Genomic DNA, 9,418 nt, shown 5'->3' on the forward strand with positions numbered 1-9,418 from the left:
CACCCAAGAAGGGGATGTCGATGACACCTTCTTGGCAAGAAAAAATAGTACATATTGCATGCTCTTTCTCTCGTGATCTCTCTCATCACTCTTTTACTCTCTCTTCCCTCCATGTTCTTTATTTTCAGACTTCTGGTTTTTTTTTTGTCAAGAAGGGGTCGTTGATAGTCTCTTCTTGGGCAAAAAAAAAATGCACAAGTCCCCTTCACCCCCTTCCAAGTGGAGAAATTTCACAAGTCTCTCTCTCTCTCTCTCTCTCTCTCTCTCTCTCTCTCTCTCTCTCTCTCTCTCTCTCTCTCTCTCTCTCTCTCTCTCTCTCTCTCTCTCTCTCTCTCTCTCTCTCTCTCTCTCTCTCTCTCTCTCTCTCTCTCTCTCTCTCTCTCGTGGGTTAGTTAACAAAAATGCATAATTTTTTTTAGAGAGTATTAATTTAGATGGTATTAATTTAATTAAACAGTGTTATGTATTACTTATTAATATATTAATAATTAATTAATTGATAGTATTATGTAATAAATACCAAACTAATTAACTAATTGATAACTAATTAATTAATTAACTACGAAATAAGCAACTAATTGATCAATTCATCACATGTCTAATTAATTATTAATAATAATTATTAAATAATATTAATTAATTAATTAATCAACTAATAATCAATTTACCAATCTAACTAATATTTATTTAACTAATTAATTAATCGACTAATACTTAGTTAATTAACTAATTATTAGCTCATTTTTAATAATCAACTAAGTAATTATTTATTATTTTTAACTCATTTTAAAGTATTAATTAATTTTTAATAATTAAGTAATTAACTAATTATTAATTATTAGCTAATAATTAATAATTAGTTGTTAATTTTTAACTATGAATTACTAATTAATTGGTTGCCAGTGAATTTTTAATTGTTAGTTACTAATTATTAATTATTAGCTAATTTCTAATAATTAACTAACGAATTTAAGGGGGGTCTTTTTTTGGGAGGGGGGTTTCAAAAAAATTTCCCCTTATACAAGGGCGCTGTGTGTGTGTGTGTGTGTGTGTGTGTGTGTGTGTGTGTGTGTGTGTGTGTGTGTGTGACTAAAGAAGCTTGTATACTTTAATGGAAGTTAAGGCAGAAAGAGAGACAGGACGAATGCATGTAGTAGATGGCTGTAATTGCCAATCCATAAGCTTATCTGTATCAAGCATAGGTGGAATTGGTAGAAAGGAATGCAGTAAATCAGCAATTTTCTTCCATATAAACCTATGATGCATTCCCAACGCATAAGAGGTCATGGCCCAAGGAAAGGATAAAGTATATCCCCGATCATCCACCACATCCTGTATGTACCTAATTCCCTGTGGCACTTAACGAAGTCTCTTGCATGGTGGCGAAAGAATCTTAGGATACTCTGGAAGTGTAAAATGCCACTGAAACAAAGGCTTTTTCTTTGGAGATGTTTGACAGGCACACTGTCAGTGGGGGTCACACTTGCTAAACGTCACATTGCATCATCCACATGTCTGAGATGTTTGGCTCCCTCAGAGACTGTCCCTCTTATTTTGGCATTGTCCTTGTTCCAGGATCCTCCTCAAGAGAATTTTAGATTCGCTTCAGCTTCGTTTCCCGAGTCATAGCTTTGGGAAACATTTCTAGCTCTTTGGCAGATTTATGCGTTCTTTGTCTCAATACTCACTCTTTCTTCTTTGGGTGAGATATTGGGCTCTTTGGACAATCTGGAGTGATCATAATTTGGCATACTTGGGTCACCAAAATCACCAGCAATATGAATCCTTCCGAGCCTCACTGCGGCAATCTCTATATGATGCCAGCTATGAGGGTGACATGGACGCTTCCTGCATAGAGCTTTTCTTTTTATGTTTCTGATAGTTTGGGATAGTTCCCCTTTTTCGGGGTCCCCAGCTTGTAAATTTGTGAGCACATAAATATATTGCACTGGATATTACCAAAAAAATGTGTGTGTGTGCGTGTGTGTGTGTGTGTGCGTGTGTGCGTGTGTGCGTGTGCATGCGTGTGCGTGCGTGCGTGCGTGCATGCATGCATGCATGTGTGTGTGTGTGTGTGTGTGTGTGTGTGTGTGTGTGTGTGTGTGTGTGTGTGTGTGTGTGTGTGTGTGTGTGTGTGTGTGTGTGTGTGTGTGTGTGTGTGTGTGTGTGTGTGTGTGTGTGTGTGTGTGTGTGTGTGTGTGTGTGTGTGTGTGTGTGTGTGTGTGTGTGTGTGTGTGTGTGTGTGCGAGCATGCGTGCGTGTGTGTGTGCGTGTGTGTGCATGTGTGTGTGTGTGCGAGCGCGCATGTGTGCGTGCGTGCGTGTGCGTGTGCGTGTGCACATTGCGTGTGTGTGCATGTGTGTGTGTGTGCGTGCGTGTATGCGTGTGCGTGTGCACATGCGTTTACTTTTTTGCTAGTTAATTAATAATTTATTAATTAGCTTAATTTAATATTAAGATTATTTATTTATTTAATTATTACTAAAATTAAAAAATACATGAAATTAATTAAACTTAGTTATTTTAGATAGCTAATTAATCTCTACAAATTAATAAATATTAAGTTAATCATTAGTAATTAATTGATAAGTTTAATAATTAATTAATTAATTAATTGGTTTACTAAATTAATGAATTTATTAATTAATTATATTATCAAATTAATCAATATTTATTCAATTATTTAATCAATTAATCGATTACTAGTTAATTAGATTATGGAAGGACGGGTGTATCCCTTGGCAGATGATCTATCGGGGTGTGTGGAACGGCTGAAACGTCTCCCTCATCAATTTCAAGAGCTACTAAACTGCCTTAACCGTGACTCTTCTAGCATAGAAAAAGCTAGCTATATGCTATTTCGTCTATTTAAGGGAGGAACTACCCGATACTTCCAGAGAAGGTGCCCTGTACAACATTTGTTTACAACTTCCTATAAGGATTTGGCTGGTTATCCTAGGCTGATACCCTAGACTGAGGGGGCATCAACAATCAAGTAATTAGTTAATCACATATTTAGTTAATTAATCAAATCTTTAGGTAATCAATGAATTAGTTTGTTAGTAGTTTGTTATATTAAATAGTTAATTAATAAGTAGTATTATTAACCACTCAATTAATTAATATTCAACTATTAATTAAATTACTAGTGAACTCTTTAGTTAATATTAATATTAATTAATACATTTATCACTTAAGTAATACTTAGTTGGATGGTATCAATTAGTTTATTAATTAGTTAATTAGTATATCAATCAAATTATATCAATAAGATTATTAATTAATTTGTTAGTATAGTAATCAATAATTATAAAGTGAACCCTTGGTATATTAATATTAATTAATTTATATATTAATTAATGTGTATGTATTAATCATTTCATATAAAGCAATGTTTAGTATTGTAATATTAATTAATCAGTTAATATGATAGTACATTAATATGTTAATTGTATGGGATTTTTTTAGGGGATGAAGAGACAGTGTGAGTGCTTGTGGATTAGGATTGTTTTGCTGCCGAGAAAGGGGTGGGCCATGATGGTTGACGAGAGAGAGTGCATGTGGACTTGGATCATTTTGTTACCAAAGAAGGGGTCGCCAATGCCCCCATATTTGGTGAAGAAAAATATGCCAAACACCCCTCCCTCTCCCCTCTTGCAGCTCTTTCTTCGTACACAGCACATGTCTCTCTGTCTTCCCTCCCCCCCCCCCTCTCTCTCTCTCTCTCTCTCTCTCTCTCTCTCTCTCTCTCTCTCTCTCTCTCTCTCTCTCTCTCTCTCTCTCTCTCTCTCTCTCTCTCTCTCTCTCTCTCTCTCATGCATTTAATGCCCCACAATCTCAAAGTGGCTATATAAGGCTACATACCCCCTATGACACAGTGCCTTCCCCTCCCCCAAGTTGTGGAATATTTACTTAATCTCGTAGGTACATACACCTCTTTCCCTCTCTCTTGCCTCTCTCTCTCTCTCTCTCTCTCTCTCTCTCTCTCTCTCTCTCTCTCTCTCTCTCTTTGCCGTCACCCCCTCTTTCTCCCTGGTTCCCTCTTTCTACCCTCCCCCCTCTCTCTCTCTCTGTCTATCTGCCGTCACCCCCTCTCTCTCTCCCTGGCTCCCTCTTTCTGCCCTCCAACCCTCTCTCTCTCTCTCTCTCTCTGGCACCCACATCAACTCACATACACACTCTCTCTCTCTATCTCCCACTTTTGCTTAGCACCCAAACACACACATGCATGCTTTCTATCTCCCTCTCTATTTCTCTCATGCACACACTTTATATACCCTCCTCTCTCTCTATCTCTCTCTCATATATGACATACATCTCCACACAGTCTTTCAATATCACCCATATCTAACATGTGTATTTGTACATGTATAGATAGCTTTGGAAATGGATATAGTGTCAAGTGCTACACCAAACACTGAGGTCCACATATTTGTATCCTGCCTCTCTACCAAACTTATTATGCACTACACAAGCAATCGATTCCTAATTTTGAAGAAGGAAGAAATTTGCAATGGCAATGGCTACGGTGTTCTTGCTATCACCCATGCAAATGGCCAAAAACAAAGCACGTCCGATCTATTGCAACAATGACCATAAGGCTGGCCAGGTATATGTTCTGGACACCCAAGTCTTGCAAGACTATCTTGCTAAACAAGGAAATGGGCCTACACTACAACCTTCCCCCACTGTAAACCTCACCTAGAACCCTCGCAGTGTTGAGAAAAGAATAGTCACTGTGGAAGCCTCACCACCCCTCTATGTTGGGGGTAAAGGCGCCTCCGCCTAGCCGCCCGTGTATTACTACACTGACAATCACCGCCACTGCACACTGCAGGTGACGGGCGCCCATCACTGTCACTTTATTCTTTATTCTTTTAGTGACAATTTGAATAAAGGAAGGCCCGGTCACACATTGTGACTGTTGGAGTTCCCATTTCTTGTCTCTCTTCCTTTCTTGCTCTTGCTCTCCCGCCATAGCTCTCGAGTCCAACCTTCAATCCGTCACTCCCTTTCAACTGGTATCAGAGCTCGGCTTCCCGACTCTTGAGCTTGGTTCGTGGCATTCTCAGCTTCCCATCGACTCCCCACTCGCATTGAGTCTCCTTCTCGATAGCCATAGCTCATTCTCTTGAGCTCCCGTCACTCCCCGGCTTCCCGAACTTCTTCCCGGCCTATTGAGGTACCATCAGGGCATTGACATTGAGGTATTGCTTCATTATTTCAGAGTTTTACTTCAGTTCTCAGGTCTCACAGGCTATAAACAAGTTGTTGGCAGCCATAGCTCACACCTCTTGGAGCTTCCTTCACCTGGATCTTGCTTCCAGTCTATCAAGGCTTGCTGAGGCTTGGTGTAGGCCTTCTTTGGCCCTCATTTGTGCCCCTTTTGGGCCCCATTGTTGACACGTGGGACAGTAGACCCCCCAGCCAGCTCACTTTTTTTTTGCACCTGTTTTAAAATTTGGCCCAAAAATCACTCTTTTTATCATATCTCGGGCATTCGAAACTCGATTCAAGCAAGGTAAAATTCTAAGTTGGGGTTTTGGCATGCTCTGGACGCGATGGTGATGTCAGATTTTCCAAATTCTGATGATAGAATCTTCTGCAATAGATTTCAGGTCTGAGACAGCATGTATTTGCATGCCTATGCTTGTTTGGGCATGACTACATAACCAGTTTGATGCCTATTGCATCCTGATTGATTGGGGGATTGAAGCTACATGTAATGCTATGATTTTGACCTGATTTTGGGGTTGGAAATACACAGTTTATAACAATAAATGCATGCTGAATACTCTTGGACTGAAGCTATATTTCATGCTTTGACATATGCCTATTGGTTTCGGATGTATGTATTGGGTTATGCTATGATGTATTGATCATCAAGGGACGACTTTGAGCTTATCATTGAATCTGGATGCTTTTGGAAGCTTGAGCTTATTTCAGCCTACACTTATTGACATTGGTATATGCTTTGACAGTTATGCTTCTTGGGTTTATGCATACCCGTTGCCTACGACTTGATGCTCATGTCACAATTGATTACCCTATGCATACGTTGAGCTTGAGTGCTCACTGAAGCTCCACCTTGGATGCATTTTGGTTTATTTTGAGTAGTCTTGGATGTTACTTGGCTTGTCAGAGTTTGGATTGGGATGTATTTGATGTCTTACGTGCTTACAGTGTCGTGCTGCTGCACATCCGAGCCGTAAACACCTCCATTTTTGTTGTGCATCTGTGTTATCTTTTTGCGTGTGTTTCATTGTGTTTGATTGCTGCATTATCTTTCCGTCCTTTTCAGTATCCGCATCCAATGTATATACTCCACTTGTGTGTTTGTGTTTGTGTGTGTTTCTGTTTGTGTGCATGTTGTGTGTGTGTGTGAGAGAAAAATATGAAAAACTGATGCCAAAGATTATTATTATGCTATCAATTTCAATGATGAATTCCAAGAAAAGTGCAGGATACTGTGGAATCAAAGGAAGCTTTGTAGAAGCCGACATTTAAGCTAAGAAGATAAAGGTTGCACGTGAACAAGGCCAACGTAATATGCGGGACAAAGCATTTTTGAAGAAGATACATTAGCACTATATGCCATGGAGAAGAAGGGTCCATATGCCTCTGCCGTAGACTTTTTGATGAGAGGAATCTTTGTGGCTGTCTCAAAGACTGCAGCTGCCCCATAGAACGTGTTAAGCTTCTTCTTCCATTGGGCTGTTGTGCAGCTTCACTGCATTGAAATCACATGCAAAGTCAAATACTTAGGTCAAACGTAAGGGTTTCTGCATCATGCCTAGGCATAGAGAACCCCAGAACCTGCTCAGAAACAGTGTACCATATCACTTATTTCATAGCAGGTGTGGCTTATGGTTTTTACCCTCGGAACGTGGTGAGATACAGGTTTTGAGATCCAATGAAACTTGCTTGAAGTGAGCCATTTGCAATTGACAAGGTTGAAGGGAGTTCCTTTTTTTTTTGTAAATGGACTCTGATCTTCCATATAGTGCGTTTAATGGGAAATCTCAATTTATTGCTTTGTCAGTTGGGGGTATTAATCAAGGAAAAGGCGTGATGCATCCGAAACCATGGCCGATTGCTTGGCTGGAGTATCACTACTGGTGTTGGCCTAGCCTATTCTTGGCAAAAAGGAGTTTTTTTTGCTCTTTACCAGGCAATTAAGGAGGGAATTAGCGATGGGGGGCTTTTTCTGGCTCGTTCTACTACCGTGAAGGGGAAAAATTGCTATGGAATTATGGTGCAAGCTATGAAAAGAGGTGGCCATCAGAGCTGCTTTGAATCTGGCATATGGTGGGAGTGAAGGACTTCTACATTGGCTCATTGTCTTCGAGATGTACATCCTCAGATGGATTTCTATGGTGGCCGTTGTTGATGTCTGCGAAAGAACAGGGCTCTAAGGGACTGCTTGAGAGAAGGGAAGCAGGATGAAATTAAGTATTAACAACGCACACAGTTATAATGCTTCTGGCAGGTCAAATAATACACTACCTATGGCCGGAATTAGCTGTGGTCACGGATCAGATGCGATCATCAGCAAAGGAAGTACATCATCGAGTGCGCCCAACAGAGATCTCATATCCTTACGTGAAGGAGATTGACGCTCCCAGCTGTGATTAAAATTCCGAGAGTTTATGTTGTTGCTTTAGAGGAATGATCCACTTCTGGAGAGGCGGCCTATAGCTCCACAGGTCTTTCCACCACAACCGATTTGCCGCACCGCCTTGCTCCCTTCCGAGCTTTCTTTGCCCGATCGTTCATTTGGATGGCCTTCTCACCTCTGTTTCATCATTATCGAAGTTCAGCAGGCAGTTTCTAAGGTGCTTGTCTTATCTCGCCCGGAACCCCTTTCTGCGCTCGCTCTGGGGAAAAAGCTTCAAGGTTTGCACCGATCTTCTTCAAGCCGCAAATTTTCTTACTGAAGCTTGGATTGGGCACGAATCCACAACCAGAAACAGGACATTCTGAGAATGCCAAGGAAAAAAAACAGGACAGAGGCGACTGAATGAGGAGATCTCTCTGTCAGCGTCTATTTCTTTGCTGCCATTGCACCTCATCTCCAGCCTCGCTATTACTCAATTTCTTCATCTCCAAAGTCCTCTCCTAAGCGGATACATGTTACCTGTGCACTGGTTTATGGTAGGAGTCCCACTAGTCGATTGCATAAAGGTGTATGCTCCACATGGATGAAGAATGCTGTTCCAGCCACATGTGAAACAGATGATAAATGTAGCTGGTCACCGATCTTTGTAAGACAGACAAATTTTAGGCTACCAGAGGATCCATTAACACCCATAATAATGGTTGGTCCAAGGACTGGTTTGGCACCTTTCAGGGGGCTTTCTACAGGAAAGAGCTGCACTTCAAGCATCTGGAAAAGAGCTCGGACCTGCACTTCCTTTTTTTTTGGTTGCCGTTCAAGGAAACAGGATTACATTTATGAGGAAGAGATTCTTGCACATGCTGAAAGGGGCATTATAACAAAACTCTCTATAGCCTTTTCAAGGGATGGACCGAGCAAAGAATACGTGCAGCATAAAATGAATGAAAAAGCTGTACAAAGAACAGAGACGTAAAAGCTCTATTTCACATGATAAGCTTCTATTAGGGGCTGTGAAGCAAGCTCTAAGGAGTGCATGCCATGGTCTACAAGACAGGAATGATGCAGTTGATAATGTGTGGCAAGAGCTCCTTGCTCAGTATGGGATTGTGTTGAAAGTCTTAAAGAATCGAGTGATGGATACAAGTTTTGATGCAGTGGATGCAAGAGTGTGCCCTATATGCCATTATGGACTGCATCTCTCTGCAATAGGTTTCAGATGCTGACCTGAGCAGTATACATGTCTCGAGCCTATGCATGCACTTATCAGATGCTTTATCCGTTGGACCTGGAGTTTGAACAAGCTGTTTATGACTAAGTCCTGAATCTGGTTGAATTATTTGGTGCCCTGAAAACCAAGCTCATATGCTTATTGTAAAGCAGTGGACAGATTGTCATGCTTTGTCATTTATTTTGACTCTTCTTTTGTAATGTACTTGACAAGCAATATAGTGATCTTTGGCATCAAATATTGAGTTATTGAGATCTTCTTGTTAACCTCATTCCTTGCTGTACCTTGAACCCCGTGTTCTGCAGCTCTTGCACGAACTCTACGACAACGAATGCTCTACTACCTACATGTTCGAGATGTACTATTGATGTATTGTCTTGGACTTATGTCATTGGCACTGTGACTTGCCTTGGCTTCAACTCTTGAGCTCGTACATACGACTTTTGTGCTAGTGGGAGAATTCTTGAATGCTTATCAGACATTGAGCAAGTGGTACTTTTATGCATTGAGCCGTTACATGCCATTGAGCAGTTACAGACACTTGAGATTGTGGGACTTCTTACCTTTTGGGA

General features: G+C 40.6%; 1 pseudogene; it reads left to right on the plus strand.

The window, feature by feature from the left end:
• The first annotated feature begins 4,589 nt into the window (after window positions 1-4,589).
• Window positions 4,590-8,591, plus strand: LOC148018096 (NADPH--cytochrome P450 reductase 1 pseudogene; annotated as a pseudogene).
• Window positions 8,592-9,418: the final 827 nt, after the last annotated feature.

This window comes from Lygodium microphyllum, chromosome 21 (genome assembly GCF_053477565.2).
Source record: "Lygodium microphyllum isolate KBCC chromosome 21, Lygodium_microphyllum_v1.1.10, whole genome shotgun sequence".
Taxonomy (NCBI): Eukaryota; Viridiplantae; Streptophyta; class Polypodiopsida; order Schizaeales; family Lygodiaceae; genus Lygodium; species Lygodium microphyllum.